The sequence below is a fragment of the Mixophyes fleayi genome, chromosome 5 (genome assembly GCF_038048845.1).
Source record: "Mixophyes fleayi isolate aMixFle1 chromosome 5, aMixFle1.hap1, whole genome shotgun sequence".
Lineage (NCBI taxonomy): Eukaryota > Metazoa > Chordata > Amphibia > Anura > Limnodynastidae > Mixophyes > Mixophyes fleayi.
The window spans coordinates 229,180,886-229,198,131 of NC_134406.1; positions in this window are offsets into that span (position 1 = coordinate 229,180,886).

Here is a 17,246-nt window from a genome sequence, read left to right on the forward strand (position 1 = left end):
GCCTAGAGTGGTTTTGGATCCTGTGTTTCAACAGTCACTTACGAGACCACCATTAGTGTCATGCAACATACGAGTTTTAAACAATTGCTCCTGTGATCTGACATTATAAATGATTCAAATAGAATTTATCCATGGCAAGGAAATGAGAAAGCTGGCTGTTATAGATGTCCAGACTCCACAATATGTTGGAGGATGGTATCAGGGACAAGTTTCCCACATCCCCTTTGGGGAAAAAAATAAGGATCCGCTATCGGCTCACATGGACGATGAGCCATGCTGTGTATATACTGACTTGTCCTTGCAGACTAATGTATGTGGGGGAAGACAGCAAGGAAATTCCATCCGAGCTGTCACATCATTAAAACCACCTGCCAAATATTGTGTGGGTCTCCCTTGTGCCACCAAAACAGCTCTGATCCATCAAGGAATGGACTCCACAAGACCTCTGAAGGTGTCCTGTGGTATGTGACACCAAGATGTTAGCAGCAGATCATTTAAGCTTTGCAATTTCCAAGCTGGGGCCTCCATGGCCTGGACTTGTTTTCCACCATATCCCACAGGTGCTCGATCAGATTGTGATCTGGGGAATTTTGAGGCAACACCTTGAACTGTTTGTCATGTTCCCCACATGATTCCTGATCAGTTTTTGCAGTGTGGCAGTGCACATTATCCTGCTGAAAGAGGCTACTGCCGTTAGGTAATACTGTTGCCATGAAGGGGAGTTTTCGGTCTGTAACAATGTTTATGTAGATGGTACATGTTAAAGTAACATTCATATGAATGCCAGGCCCCAAGGTTTCCCAGCAGAACATTGCCCAGAGCATCACACTGCCTATACCAGCTTGCCTTCTTCCCATAGTGCATCCTGGTGCCATCTATTCCCCAGGTAAACAATGCACACGCACCGTCATCAGGATGTAAAAGAAAATGTGATTCATCAGATCAAGCCACCTTCATCCATTTTTCCTTATTCCAGATCTGGTGCTCACGTGCCCATGCTTGCGGTAGAAGACAGGCATCAGCATGGGCACTCTGACCGGTCTGCAATGCACTGTGTGACACCTTTCTATCATAGTCAGCATTAACTTTTTCAGCAATTTGTGCTACAGTAGCTCTTCTATGGGATTGAACCAGACGGGATGGCCTTCACTCCATGTGCACATCAATCAGCCTTGACGCCCATGACCATGTCGCCGGTTCACCAGTTGTCCTTCCATAGACCAGTTTTAATAGTTGCTAACCACTGAATACCAGGAATGCTCCACAAGACCTGCTGCTTGGAATCTGGCTCTGACCCAGCCGTCTAGCCATCAGAATTTGGCTCTTGTCGCTCATATTTTTACACTTGCCCATTTTTCCTGCTTCCAAGCCATCAACTTCAAGAACTGACTGTTCACTTGCTGCCTAATATATCCTATCACTTGACAGGTCCATTGTAATAAGATAATCAATGATATTCACGTCATTTGTCAGTGGTTTTAATGTTGTGGCTGATCGGTGTAGATAGATAGATAGATAGATAGATAGATAGATAGATAGATAGATAGATAGATAGATATACTGTATATAACTATATAAATTTTATACAGGAAATCTACAGGCTTATAATGTCAACAAAGGGCATTGAGTACTGTTTGCACTTAGACACTTCCCATATGTTAATTAAAAACGATCTAAGTGAACATACCTCAAGGGGGTTGTGCTGTAAATATAAACAGTATAAAATATTGTGAAATTTAGTTTCTATTTGTTCCTATTCAATGCAATGTTATACACACAGTAAATTTATAGTTTACTTTTGCTTTTGTGTATCCTGCTCAAGGGATGAATTACGGAGTTATACATGTTGATTCATTTTTATGAATGTCAGCATTTCTAAATATTTTGGGATAACTGACTGTGTTGTTTGGTTACAATTCCATCCGCAACACTGGATGCATGTTCAAACACTACACTAGAACACAAGCAGAAAACTGTTTCAATGGCAAAATTTGGATGATTCTTTTCTGGATAATTCAGGTTTGTATGAAGTCTAAAAATAATACTGATGAGGTACTTGCTGTACTCATTCTCTACAAACCATCAATTTCCAAAATGACGCAGATTCAACAAACTTGAAAGGTATAATTTCTAAAGCTATCATTTTGGCTAAGTGCGTGTTTAGGGAGAATGCTCTAGGATGTGCTTGCTGTGATTTTTCCCTTTTTCTAATACTTTCATCAGTGATAGTTGGTGGTGCTAGCTGAGGCTGGCTTGGAATTCTTCTATGGAATTATTACAATCATTAACTGACAATGGCAGTGTTTGCATGTCAGAATCGTCATCAGGGACAGCTTCAGTTCCATAAAGATCAACACGTACATCATCACCATCATCACCAAAAATAATAATAACAATGCTAAATGTGCAATTAGCATGCACAACTTTATAGTTTGAACTGCCATCTGGATTGTCAGGTTTTGTATTTTTCTCCCAAAGGAAACTATGATGCCTTTTCATATGTTGGATCAGAGACGATATTCCCTGCTCTCTGGCAATATTAAGTGACCCTTATGCATGCCACTCAAAAAAAACTTCAAAACCAATGATATTTGGCTTGCAACAGTGATATACACTAGGAGGTGCAGGAAAAAATTTATATAATTGAGCCCTATTTCCAGGCGACGAACATCACAGGTCCCATATTTGAATAGCTCCCTGGCATTCTGCGCATGTAAATGTAGTGCACGGCAACTTGCACAGAATTCCCCAAATAGTGCCTAAGGAGATGTAGGCTAGAGACATCTGACATATGTTGAAACATGCTGACTAATGCCTTCATATTCTATGCCTGATTCTCCAGTGAGCATTAAATATTCATGGAATTTTTTAGCAAATTGGAACTAACTGAATTAATTGCCCAAATTTCAGATCAGTTTGCACATCTCTAGCCCTAATACTTCTTGGGTGATGTAACCTATTACATACTTGTCTATAGGCGCCATGCATGTAAAACTATTTTATTCCATAAAGCTCTTTCATGAATCAGTTTACTTCTGATCCTATGCATTATTTGGGTAATGGGACAGTGGGGTTAACGGTGGTTTTACGATTACCACAAATCCGACAAGGAGGAGGTCTACAAATAAAAGCCGAATGTAGAAAAAACTGAATTTAATTTAAGCAGACTTACCTTAAAAGCGACGGTGCAGATCTCAGATGGGACCACCAGGCTGACCGCAAGTTATTTCGAATGGAGAGGTGTCCGTCAGTACAGTTTGACGTCAACGCAACATGTGTCCTGCGTGGTCCTGGCATTGTCGCTTTAAATTAACATTGACACATGTCGCAATGACATCAGACTATACTGATGGACACCTCTCCATTCGGAATAACTTGCGTTCAGCCTGGTGGTCCCATCGGAGATCTGCACCGTCGCTTTTAAGGTAAGTCTGCTTAAATTAAAATCGGGTTTTGCTCCATTTGGCTTGTATTTGTAGACCTCCTCCTTGTCGGGGTTACAAGCATCGCTCAACCGTACCAAACCCGGGGTTAAAAGGTAGATGGTGTTATCGTGAATTTCAGTCAGGATGAACATTCACAGGTCTATTACCTACCTTTTTCAGCTAAAGCATTCTAATGTCAATAATGCATCCACAGTGGCTTTGACCATGTCTCCTTCACCGGCTGGCCTGTGTGAGGATACCACCCTTAGCTGGGATGGCAGTTACCCTCTGTGGGATTCAACTCACTCGGGTAGACCAGAATGTAACCAAAATAAGACTTTATTACGACAGCACAACACCACAAGACGTTCACAAGTTACAGGGTAAATAGTAGCATGTATCCTCCAGCAGCCTCTTGCAATCAGCACTCCAAAGTAATAATCTAAGTCTCTTTCAGAGTTTTATCCTCCAGCAATATTACCACTACCGTTTAGCAAAACAGTTATGGTGTCTCCCAGCCTGGGTTACTGGCTCACACCGACCCTGTCCTGGTAGGGTTCCCTCCAGCGGCACCACAATGCCTGGCCCAGAGTCCTTTTTGCTGATGTCTTGTACACCAGGATCCTCCAAGCTAGAATAGCTCCCTTGACATTCTGCTCTCTCTATATTCTTCCCTGTATACACAGGAAGTAGGGTCAAATGTCTCAAACCCCCCCTTACAGCAGGGACACTTTAGCTGCTAGACATACTGCTAGACATTGTTACATTGATTATACAATAGAATGGCTTAACTCAATTAGCTATTTGGGCTGGATACACTAAACATGAGGTTACAATATTACAGCACGCTTACTTGAAACAATAAGACTTTTGACACATTGTACCAGCAGTGTTACGCCATCTGAATCTGTGATACATTTTGATACAATAACATTTATATTGATACATTTCCAATGCTATTTCACCCAATATATTACTGTGGAGGCACATTGCATATCATTAGAAGTTCTAACCTAATTACCTCTCAGATTACCTGTTAACCTAGCTAATTAACATGGGCTGCCAGCTAGTTGACTCAGACATTGTTCTGATTACAAACCAAGGGCCTAATTCATTAAATGAAGAGGATCCTTATTTCAGTCTCCTGGACAAAACCATGATACAATGCAAGGGTTGCAAATGAGTGTTCTGTTTTTTTGCACATAAGTTAAATATTGACTGTTTTTTCATGTAACACACACATATCAACTTTAAATTTCAGTGTACAAATAAGCTATCAAGTATTTGTGTGTTACATGAAAAAACAGTCAGTATTTAATTTATGTGCAAAACAGAACACTCATTTGCACCCCTTGCATTGTAACATGGTTTTGTCCAGGAGACTGAAATAAGGATCCTTAATGAATCAGGCCCCAAATCTAAGTTGCTCCTCATAACAATGGGCATTTGAGACAAAGGGTAATTACATTAGCTAACACAAGCAAAATGACTAGTGCTGTCCTGTTATTTTCACACAGTATGGCAATATTATATTTTATATTTATACTACATACAATATTGCAGGTAATTACAAGGGCAAAATGTACCTAATAACATGAAATAATAATCCACATAACACACCAATGTTCTGGTGTATATACTTAGACTGGGCCAAGGATTAAAAAGTACATTAAACCGTGAGATACGGGTGTTGAATACAAAGTTCTCAGTACAGTAGTCTCATGCCTAAACTCCCACCGGTCGGCTACCTCTCTTTCTCATCCCTTCTTCCCTTCTCCCCCTTCCTCGACTCCGTCTCCGTTTCTCCCGTCTCTCCGTCTCATCCATGTGTCTGTCTGTCTTCCCCTCCCTTTAGATTGTTCGCTCCTTTGAGCAGGGCTCTCCTACCTCCTGTTTCCATCACTTTTAACTGCGCTCTCCAGCTACTCTGCTCACCGCCTCTCGATCCCTCTGCCCTCTGTCTCCTCTCGCTTCTCTCCACTCCCCTCAGTGACTCTCAACCTGTCATCTGTGCCCACCCTCTTGGGCCATAGTTACCTGCCTATACTCACTTTTCCCCTCCCTCCCTCTCTTTCATGCTGTGCCTGAGCCCCCAGAGTTATAGTGCTTACTGTTACTTGTACTGTGCTGTTTCACCTTGTACTGTGCCATTGTTTGTCCCTGTACGGCGCTACGGATACTTTGTGGTGCCCTATAAATAAAAATTAATAATAATAATAATAATAATACAGTAGCACTCCGTTCCCTCACAGCCTGGAAGATATCTGGCAGGGCCAGCACTTTTCCAGTCCACTGTCCGCAAGGTAAAGGAGAACAAAAGCGATTTGGGAACCCACTACCTTAATTTCCATACACATGTCATACATTTTTCTTAGAATTTAGAATCTTAATAACCCAAAATTAAGACTATTAGTATAAATATGTTCATTTAGCTGTTTGACACATAACATCATTTAAGAGGAGATTTAAATGTACTAAGTAATTTCCATTTCACATCGAAGTCTCAGGTTTCTGTTCTAAAAATATGGGATTTCTACTTATAATATAATTTATACATTCTAAATGAATGTTCATTGTCATTGTTTTCTGCTAATTCTTTCATTTACATAAACCGCAATATTTGTAATGAGATTTTGAACAAATAATTACCATAAAATTGCATTGTCCACTACTACTACACTTTATATATGAGAACTTTTCCTTTCCTCTGAATTTTTGAAATAACTCAATTTTCTACATCAATTTAATGAATCTCATGTCTCAGGTCTGCGTAGTTTTTTTTCACTTTGAGATCTCAATATCGTATATAGATTCAATTATCATCTATTAGCAGATTATTTAATTATCATCTATTAGCAGCTATTTAACTGCTAATTTTTGAAACACATGCAGTCACAAAAATTAATTGTACTATAACAATTTTATTTTGGTTGAACTTATGGTTTCCTAAAATAAATCTGTTAAAGGCACATACAGCTGGTCCTATTTTGCCTACCTACTGTAAGCTCAGCCCAATAAAATATTACAGGTTGTAGTCATTTCATCGGCACTTACAATGCTGACACACTGTACACCGAAGAAAAATAACGATTACTACAACAGCGACAAGCTCCAAATATCTACTTACCGTATAAGACACAGCCACTAGTTCCGGCACTTACAATTACCTCCAAATATAAAAAGCGATTTTCCCAAATATCTACAGTGACCAATCACGTCACTTCTAATGGTCACAGTGAAAATGGCGAATTTAAAGCGGCAATGGGTGGACCCACCGCCTGTATAATGTAATCCAGGCAGTGGGTCCAACCATTGCCACTTTAAAAGAACTGTTTTCAATGTTACCATTAGAAGTGACGTGATTGGTCACTGTAGATGTTTGAGAGAGTCGCTTTTTACATTTGGAGGTAATTGTAAGTGCCGAAATATCCTGCTACACCCAATTTTACAATCACAACCTGTAAAACCATTATATATAGCATAGAACATACATGCCTTTGTAAAACATATTTGGGATTATGTAGAGTTGGTGGCAAAGTGTGGTCGCATTTGCAACTGTTTCTGGACACTTACAATTGAAAAGGCAGATTGGGCAAGGATATGTAAGAAATAGCCAAAACACATTATGAGTGTGTTAGAGCAAGTGTGATTTAGGTAGACCTAGGGGTAAATGTATGAACCTCTGATTTCTGCAAGTCGCCGGAAATTTCCGGCGACTTTGCAGTGAAAATTTAAAGTGGCAATGGCTTTTAAAGACAAATTTGCCTCTACAGCCATCGCTGCTTTAAATTTTACCTGCAAAGTCGCCGATATCCGGCAACTTCCAGAAATCGAAGGTTCATACATTTACCCCCTAGACTCAAATGCATATGCACGTGTCAGGAAACTGGAAACTTGTAAACGCTTGATCACTGGTGTAAGTTACAAACTAGTATGATGACGATCAGCTAAGATACATCTGGCTCAATATACTTTTGCAAAATGTGTCTTTATTTGCAATTTATGTCCACGTTTTAATCGGATATTACATCCAGTTCTACATGAAGCCCAGTGCCTCACATGCTAATACATTAAAATGTATCTGTCTTTATTTCAATCAATCTAAAATTGCTTGACCAATAAATATCACGCAATTCACTGCACTCTGTTTATAGTGATGCTCATTGGGATTGATAATTATTTGCCAAGAAAGATAAAAGCCAAAACTAACAGCACTCAGATTAACAGCAATAATGGCTCAAATATACCACTTCATATCTCCAGGCTAGGAAATAATAAAAACCATAAATCTTAACCTTTCTTAATTCATTTAAAAGTCAGCTTTCAACTATTTAAACCTTTATTTACTTCCATCACTTTACTCACATTTGTAAGAAAAATATAATGAAGGTTTTTATTTAAATAGTTTTTTTTATCACTAATATAATCATATATTCATTACCAGTATTACTAAAATACATCTGTGACAGGTTTATAATACTTTTATTTATTTTTTAGAAAAAATGAAAATAGACACATAGGGTCTGATTCATTAAGGAAAGTAAGTAACAAAAAATTAGTAAGTTTTCTCCTGGACAAAACCATGTTTCAATGCAAGGGGTGCAAATTAGTTTATTATTTTGCACATAAGTGAAATACTTTCTGTTTTTTATTGTAGTACACAAATAATTGATAGCTTATTTGTACATTGAAATTTAAAGATGATCTAGGACATGCTCTACCCAAAATATAAATCTGCCATGACACTTTAAATTTACAGTCCCCTCCAATGCAACATAGTTTTGCCAAAGTGCAAAGTTACTCTTTTTTTTTGCTTTACTTTCCTTAATGAATCAGGCCCATTCTGTTTGCTACACAAACACAGGCTCACAGTTCTCAGCATGTCATGTGATGGCAGAAGGGAGAGAAGGAAGTTGTCAAAACAGACAGGGCTTAGATGGCATCCCAAAGCCTCCCTACTCACTACAACATGTATATTATGATTATGGTTGCCATGGTAGTCCATAATGATAAATCATTAATAGCAGTTTGAAGAAAAGATAACAAGGGAAATGGTAAATACCAGCATTATTCCTGTTGTAGTTCGGGTGTAAAATGTATACAAGAAAAGCAAAGGGAAAAGAAAACTTAAACAGGATATGTTGCAATATTGTTTACATTGCTATGCAACAAGTGTAGTCTGGGATTCTAAAAGTCACAGACAGAGTACCGCCGCTGTCCTATCGTTATCGGCATCTCAGGATGCAGATAGCAGAGGGTTTCACTGGAAAAAAATATTTATTAATTAAATAAACCATTGGAATATATTAAAATAAATATTTTGTTTTTTCTTTTATGTTTTATTTTTTTTTTAGATTTTTTTTTCTATTATTAATTTTGATTGAAAGTGGAACTGGAAGTCTGTTCACGGTTGTGCATATGCCTCCAACCTGGCCTGGGGAAGTGGTTCCCCCTTACCAGTGCCAGTCAGTATCACTTAGCTCTGTGAAATTTTAATACTAAATTGTGACAGATCAGAATTTTGTATTGCTGTAGTAAACAGTAGTAGAAAAATCTTTGATACTGCTGTATAATTACATATATAGGACCTAGGACTTTGGCACGCAGGTGGTTTGCACCTGTTTAGGTATCACCCACTATCGGAAATAAAGTCAGATTTCTAATAGCACTTTAAAAAACACTGAATAACTTCAACTTAATATTTTATTTCCTCCTGATGAATGGAAGGATGTGAAAGGTCCACTTCAAAACTAAAATGACTACTTTTTTTCTTGAGACTCTGTAACTATGTAAGACCTAAAATATACTATTTATATCACTGTACTCTGATGATCTAGCTTAATAACTAGTGGAACAATTCTGAAAAAATGTGTTTTTTTTTTTTAAAGTTGCTTGTTTGCTACGTAATGCTTATAATTACAGATGAGCGGTTCTGATTCAGAGAAATCCGACAGATCTGAGTTTTAGCTCGATTTTACGCGCCAATTTCGGATTTCAAAATGGGGCAAGAAGTAATTTCTGGAAGAATTTTGATGCAATACTTGCAAGAGTTTTGGATGGATATCGTCTATTTGTGGCCCTCCCTCATTTTCTGAAGTGCCATTTTAGAACAGACAGCGTGTAAGTGTTTGAGGGTGAGTGTCAACGTAGCTGCACACTCCAAAAAATGCTATATATTCTAATCTTTTCTATTTTTTTAATACTTATCAATTTTTAAAGGGTCATTCAATGACTTCTATATTTAAAAAAGGGTGTTTGTGTGTGAGGGTATTCCTGAGCATTTTAGACATTCAGCGACCACATGTAGAACAGTGCCATGCCACCAACTGAAGCAAGCCCATTAGAAAAATTAAACAGCAAAACAATTTAGTGTAAGGTGCAAGAGATAAAAATGTTGAAATGCTATGCACACACTAAATTTGGAATGTTAGACAGCATGCATCATAGAGTCTGAAGAGGCAGTAACAATCAGATGTCATTAGATGGACAGAGGCATCAGTAGATATTTAGACAAGTAGATACCCAATTGTAAAGCGCTACGCAATTTGCTTTCGCTATATAAATAAATGTTGATGATGACAGATGAAGGTGGCCTGCACACATACCAAAAACGTCAAAGACTAGTACTATGCACTTCTCGATGGGCAGAGCATTCATCGGTAGTCAAGAGCAGAGCATTCATACCTTGTTTTATTTATATGCTCTGTGCCGTAATTCTGCCCTGCTGAATCAATCTAGGGGACTCGTATTCATTTATGGAGAGGGCTGAAGAATCAGTCCCACAGGCGAAGCTGTGTCTACCCTCGGGGGTAGCAGCAGAGGTGGTCCCCAAGACCCATGTATATAAATTTGCAATGTATATAAATAATATTTATATATTCTATTAGTGAAGTGTAAGTAATATGTAAAACTGACAGTTCAGATAGGCCCATAGTTGCCCTTCCGGCACACGTATGTATAATACTCACTTTGATGCAGATTTGCTTGCCCAAAACATGTCTTGACATAGCATTTGAAAGTCCACATTCTAAGAAATTAAGAGGACAGATTTTGGCCCTGACGAACAATACATGTAAAGATAGAGATATGATGGATAACGATTTACAACAAGTAATGGAGTTGGAGAACCATATAGAGTTATTATTTTTAGAATTGAATGGGAGAAAGCAAATGCAACAATAGCAAAATTACGAAATCCTTCATTAAGACAGCTCGCTGCAGACTTTGTCAAAAATTAGTGACACTTGGGGCAGTTGTGAAGGGATCATTAGAAAATAGACTGGAAATGACTGAAAAAGAATGTTAATGCAATAAATAGTAATTTAGGAATAAAAACAGCTTAAAATTATATTATTTTACCTATTTTCCACCATTTTTAATTAAATCCAGATCCAAAACCAAATCCAAAACCTGTTGCGATTTTTTTTAGCAAAACCAGTTACAAAACCAAGACACGAATATATTTTAGCACAGAAGCCACATCGAAAATCAAAACACAGGATTCAGCGCACATCTCTACTTATAATAAAAAATTGTATTTGGATAATTTGTTTTAACGAAAGTAAGCCATATCTGGTGTGGCAAAAAAAACAATCTAAAACTTGCTTGAATAGACTAAGAAATTTTAAGAAAAGGTTATTCCTATTTAAACTGATGCATTCCAAAAAATGTAATTTAGTCTTTTCAAGAAACGGTAAAAAATATCTGGTCCTGAACTAGTTCAGAAAACAAACCTGTTTGCTTTTGGCTGCAATTCCTTGTACATATTCTGCTTTGTTCTACTGCTAGAAATATCTATCTGTATAAATATATATATATATATATATATATATATATATAAAGATAGATAGATATATCTAGATATATGTATATATATATATATATATATATATATATATATATATATATATATATATATATATACTCACATGATGTCCCTGAGGGAAGTACTATACTGAAACGTTGGAATGGATTAAATACACCCTTTTGATACAAACTACAATTTTCCTTAAATCCCTGAGTGCTGCCTCACCTGGAATCTATATATATATATATATATATATATATATATATATATATATATACGTATATTCATATATATATATATAATATTTGTAAGATGCAATTAAGATTTTTTTCCTGATTTTTAGGCCTGAAAAAAAACTGCATTATATTTTTAAATATTAATGATTACAAATCAATGTTTTTTTTATCTTATTACATTCTTAATGTTCTCAGCTTTCCGCACACGTAAATAGCAAGGCCGTGTACTACTGCCTGGTTATTTTTTATTAACGGTCATAATTGTCAACAAATCATAAACTGCCTCATAAACAACAGTCTAGCCAAGAATAATGGAAGCTTATAATTTTTCATCTGCTTTAGTTGAATACTTTACAGATGACAAATGACCTTGTCATTTGATGTTCTTAGAGCAGTTATTAATAATTATTAGCAATTAGTCATCCAGAGGGCTAGGGGTCATTCTGACACCAAAAGGCGGCATCTGGGTTTTAGACTCTCCATTGTTGATTCAGCTCCAGCCCTACAAGTAAAAACAAGAAGATATATTGCATCAAAAAAAAGCATATTAGGGATGTCTGTTGTTTTGAGTTACATGAAGAATAATGGCAATATGTGTTACAAAAGACTGTGATTAAGTAAATTCTAAATGACTGCCTGATTTTTTTTTTAAAGTTGAACTAAAATAAATGATATATTTTGTAGCTAAATTTGAAGGGGTAATTGTTAAGTTTAATGAAAGCATTTGTGAAATAATGCTAGCATTCCAAGTGTGAAAACTGTCATTTTCACCTAGGAAGTGTTTGCTGCAATGCAGAAAGAAAAATAAAAGGTAATCATAGATACAGTGAACTTCTTTACGGTAAGTAAATATTGTAAATCAGTTTATTGGGGATTTAGTTGTTTTAACAAATTATTAAACTTATGTGTTAAACTGAGAAGATGGTAATAATGTGTGGTAGTTTTCCTTAGCTCTCCTCTTCTTTAATGGTCACTCTTATGCTATAGATTGTTATAATTGTCATTCCAAAATACAATTTGAAGCCAAGTAGAGCGGCTCACATGCACATATTTTGTGTGGATCTAGAGTCCTTTATATTGTTGGTCCACAGCCCTTTATATTTATAAAACTATAATAATATATAATTTATACTTAGCAGTTTTTCTGCCACAATAATGGTTCAGCTTTTTTGTGCTCTTAGGAGATACCTCCATAAACAAGTGCACTTAGGTGTGTGGAGAAGCATAAAAATCAGTGCAATAGTGTGAACATCACATCAAAGTCAAGCATCTCATTATTTAAAAATGAAAGGAGTGAACATGTCCTAGAGCTTATCAGCACAGCAAGGAAATGTCCTAACAGTATTGTTGCCCCCCCTCCCCCCACCACCACCACCACATTCATCTCCTTTCAATAATCACACTTATCATTACAAAAGAAAATCCCTACACTCTGCTTTGCAGGAAACGTCCTAACTCTGTCCAACTCCTGTCCTTTGTCTGTGCAAACTTCTGCTCCACAAACTTTGGTGAAAATCTAGATTCACTTGTGCAAATCTAGATGCACTCTGAGACCAAGGGGTATATTTACTAAACTGCGGGATTGAAAAAGTGAAGGTGTTGCCTATTGCAACCAATCAGATTCTAGCTGTCACCCTATACAATGTACTAAATAAATGGTAGCTAGAATCTGATTGGTTGTTATAGGCAACATCTCTTTTTCAAACCCATAGTTTAGGAAATATACCCCCAAAGCTTATTTTAAACTGTGTACCAGATGTTTTGTGTTTCATATATACCATTCAACATGTATACATAAGCACACCTATATCAATATGACTATTTGTATTTATAAAGTCAATAAAATTATTTGTCACTGGCAGCCCTAATAACACCCTACGTTCAGGAGTTATTTGATCCATAAATAATGATTAATTCAACAGTATGTCAGCATAAAAACTTTAAACTTTCAAAGAGTTTTAAATTAATGACAGTGGACGGCAAACTCTGGCAGTAGTTTGTATCTTGCAGTGATGTTATCACTTAGCTTTCCCAAGACACCAAGTGGTGATGCAGATGAGTCTGCACAACATTTTCACATTTGGTCTGGTCTAAAAGAATTGCCCAAAAATTGTGACAGCTGTTCCATAAAATGAACTACAAATTCCATGAGGAAGGCCATTACCAGCAATTACATCAAAGTACACAGACTTATGTGATGGTGGATTCCAGCGAGGATGAATTAGTATTGTTTGAGGATGATGTACACACTGATGAGGGTGAATATGATGACAATGTAGATTGTAGGTGCTGAGATCTAGCTGAGAGAAGGGAGCTAGCTGATGCTGTATGCTTGGTAATATTTTGGGTAGAATGGCATGTTAGCAATTTTATATTTTTCTACAGTAAACTTTCACATTTTTTAGAGAGGTGTTTTTTTTCTTTAAAAAGTAACAAGTTATTTATTTACATTTTTGTTTCCCTGACTTAAAACTACCATGCACTTAAACATAGGCTTTAGCACATGAGGTGGAGGGATTAGAATCATCATGACTGAGATTGGAGAGTGGCAAGAACAATGCCACCCCTTCTGTTTCTGTATGAGCTATGGCACAGTAGAATGTCACTGGAGACTTTTAAGAACACTGACAGCCCTATTATTAGAATTTCTGTTTCAGCACTGAACCCTGCCACCTCTCCTGTTTCTGAGTGAGCTATGGCACAGTAAAAAGTAACTGCAGATTTTGAAGAACACTGTCAGCCCTATTATTTCTATTTCAGCAATGACAATTAGCAATGGAGCTCTCCTCTTTGTATGTTACCTATATAACACCGTACAATTTGACTGCAGATTTAGACCAAGACTGCCAGCCCTATTATTTCTATTTCAGCAATGACAATTAACAATGGAGCAATGGAGCTCTCCTGTTTGTATGTTACCTATATAACACAGTACAATGTGACTGCAGATTTAGACCAAGACTGCCATTCCTATGATTTCTATTTCTGCAATGACAATTAGCAATGGAGCAATGGAGCTCTCCTGAAACTCACTGGAAACTTTGAAGAACACTGCTACCCCTCCTCTTTCTTTTCTACCTATGACGCTGACCAACTGCACTAGAGACTGCCAAGAACCGTGCTACCCTTCTGTGTCCCTCTGTGAAATGGCGCTGGATCGCCGTGGAGGGCGGCACTTATAGAATCCAAAACTTGCAAGATCCAATGACGTAGCGATGATGTTTTGTCTCGTTTTCAATTCCAAGGGCATGCAAAAGTACTCAGATCTGCTAAGCTCGGGTGTGTTCAGTTCTCGGGGAACCAATCCTAAGCATCTCTAATATGTATATTACTAAATCAGGTTAGGAAAGTTCCATTTTCTTCATCCTGTATGCAAATTATGAATAAATATTTATTTTAGCATCCGTCCAATGTAAAATGCATACATATTAAGTTGAGTATTGGCAATTTTATGTAATCTTTATTGAGTAAATATATTCGGAATGTAAACATTTGAATCTTGTAAACTACTGCTGAAAATGCTTGTTTTATTCCAGAAAATATTCTCCAGTTTTTTTTCATGCTAACTTTACCATTAACATTGGAGATGCAGTCCATTGTATATTATATACAATAATCCTGTTGTATAAAATATTTAATTTATAGAATAAATGCTGATAAGGTTTATACAAGAAAACATTACAATTAATGTTTTTTTTCTATTTTTTTTATTTTCATTTGATGCCAAATGATAGAGATTATTTATAAGGATTGTTCACCTTTGGTAAAATAATGCTGTTGTCCTGTATTGATGGAAAGGTTCTACCGATGATACACTGCTGTGTTTGTTTATTCTAGAATCATTTCAAAACTATACAGTAATATGGATTGATTAATTAATTAATTAATTGAAGCAGATGTTGGATACAGAAGAGTTTCAGTTCATGGATCTGGTGTCCCTTTTACGATAGAAAAAAATAACTCAAATAAGAAGCAAAGTGTGTAGAGAGGTGAATGGTAACTGTTTGCTTTTCCTTAAATGTCCTCAAAAGGACCACTCTATCATCTATAAATAAGTGACACTAAGGGGTAGCGCAGGGCGCACATAATTACCTTTAGCACGATAAATTGTACCGAATTTTCTGCTCGCAGCTCTGGGAGCAAAAATCAGTGTTGAAGTTACCGTACTAACGGTAATAACTACGGTAATAATGTACATCAAATACCATAGTAACAGTAGTGATGTGCGCCCCATGTTGTTATAAAGAACAACATGGGGTATTGAGTCTCCCCCTAAATAATACAGTAGACTTTTCAAATCCTTTCCTTAATAATATATCACTTATTTTTTTAAAAAATCAAAGCAATATATTTCCACTGTCATATAATTGTGTTTGCTTTCATTTTTTTGCAGCACAGTACTGATCACCTTTAGAGAAACCCTCATACAATCAGAAATTAGTACTGACACAGCATGTCATTCTAAGAAAACCAAAATGTGTGAATAAGTAACCCTTACCATTTTATAATTAGTGTTTTATGTTTATTTTATTTTTATTGGGGGAGGGGGAGTCCACTGAATCAATATATATTATAGAAAGTAATACTACATTATTATAAACAAACAGGGCATCCAAAAGACATGAAGATTTCTCATTTCATAAAGGCTTTATAACAGGCTGTCAACTGAAATAAATCAATTCTAGCTATCTGCTATCTTTACTTGTGTTAAGCATCATGGAAAATAAGCACTGTAAAGTTACATACATAAATGGCAATTTAGTTGTTTCAATCAAATTGACAGATATCTCACAGGTGTATGGACATCATAAAAGGATCAAACCTACACTATCAAAATAAAATTTGATTGGAATTCTACTTACAGCCTAGAAAATTCTGTGTTGTGATAATGACATTGACGTGTGCAGAGCCATCAGCTACCAGGTAACATTGGATCTCTCCCAATCTGTTATCTTGCCAGTCCACAAGTAATGGGATCCGGTCATTTTGGCCTTCCCTTGCTGCCAAGTTATGCACAGATCTAATAAATAATGACTGGACTTTAAATATACATATATTTGATAATGCCTCATATAAACCCATCAATTGTACCTCTATTAGTGTCATTGTCTGAGCCTGAGTTCAGACACCAATACACATAAACTAACTGAGTTTCCAAAGGTACAGTTGCACCTCTAATTGGAAGGCTTGCAAAGTTAGTCTACTGATTATAGGGGGTTAGAACCCTACATAAACGAGGTCAGAAATTAATTAGACTTCAAATAATTACTGGATAAATTGTTGTGCTGTGGAACAAGTATATACATTTAGTCAAGTAGATAATCTTAAAAACATTGGTGCACCCAGAGCCGGATTAAGAGGGGGGCTCTGGGGACACATGCCATGGTCCCCCCGGTACTCTCTCATCAGGGGACAATGAGGTGTTTGGTGGCTGGCCTCCCCCCGGGACCTGTCACCTTCCTTAATTTGATCGCAGATCTAATGATCCATTCCAACCCCCATCCCCATATGTATTATTTAATGGCAGTATGTTTGCAGGAAATAGATATATTTATTACACGTAAATACTATTAATTTATTGTCGGGTGGGAGGGTATCTATGATGTAATTTGGGTGGGAGGTAGGCTATTAATTTAATTGTAGACTGTGGGTCAGAGCTAATTATTTAAGGATGGGTGCTATTAATCTATTTGTGGGATGATAGTGGGGCCTAATAATTTAAGGTGAGGTGGTGGGAAATTTAACTTAAATCTCTGGTGGTTTGGGGATATTAATTGA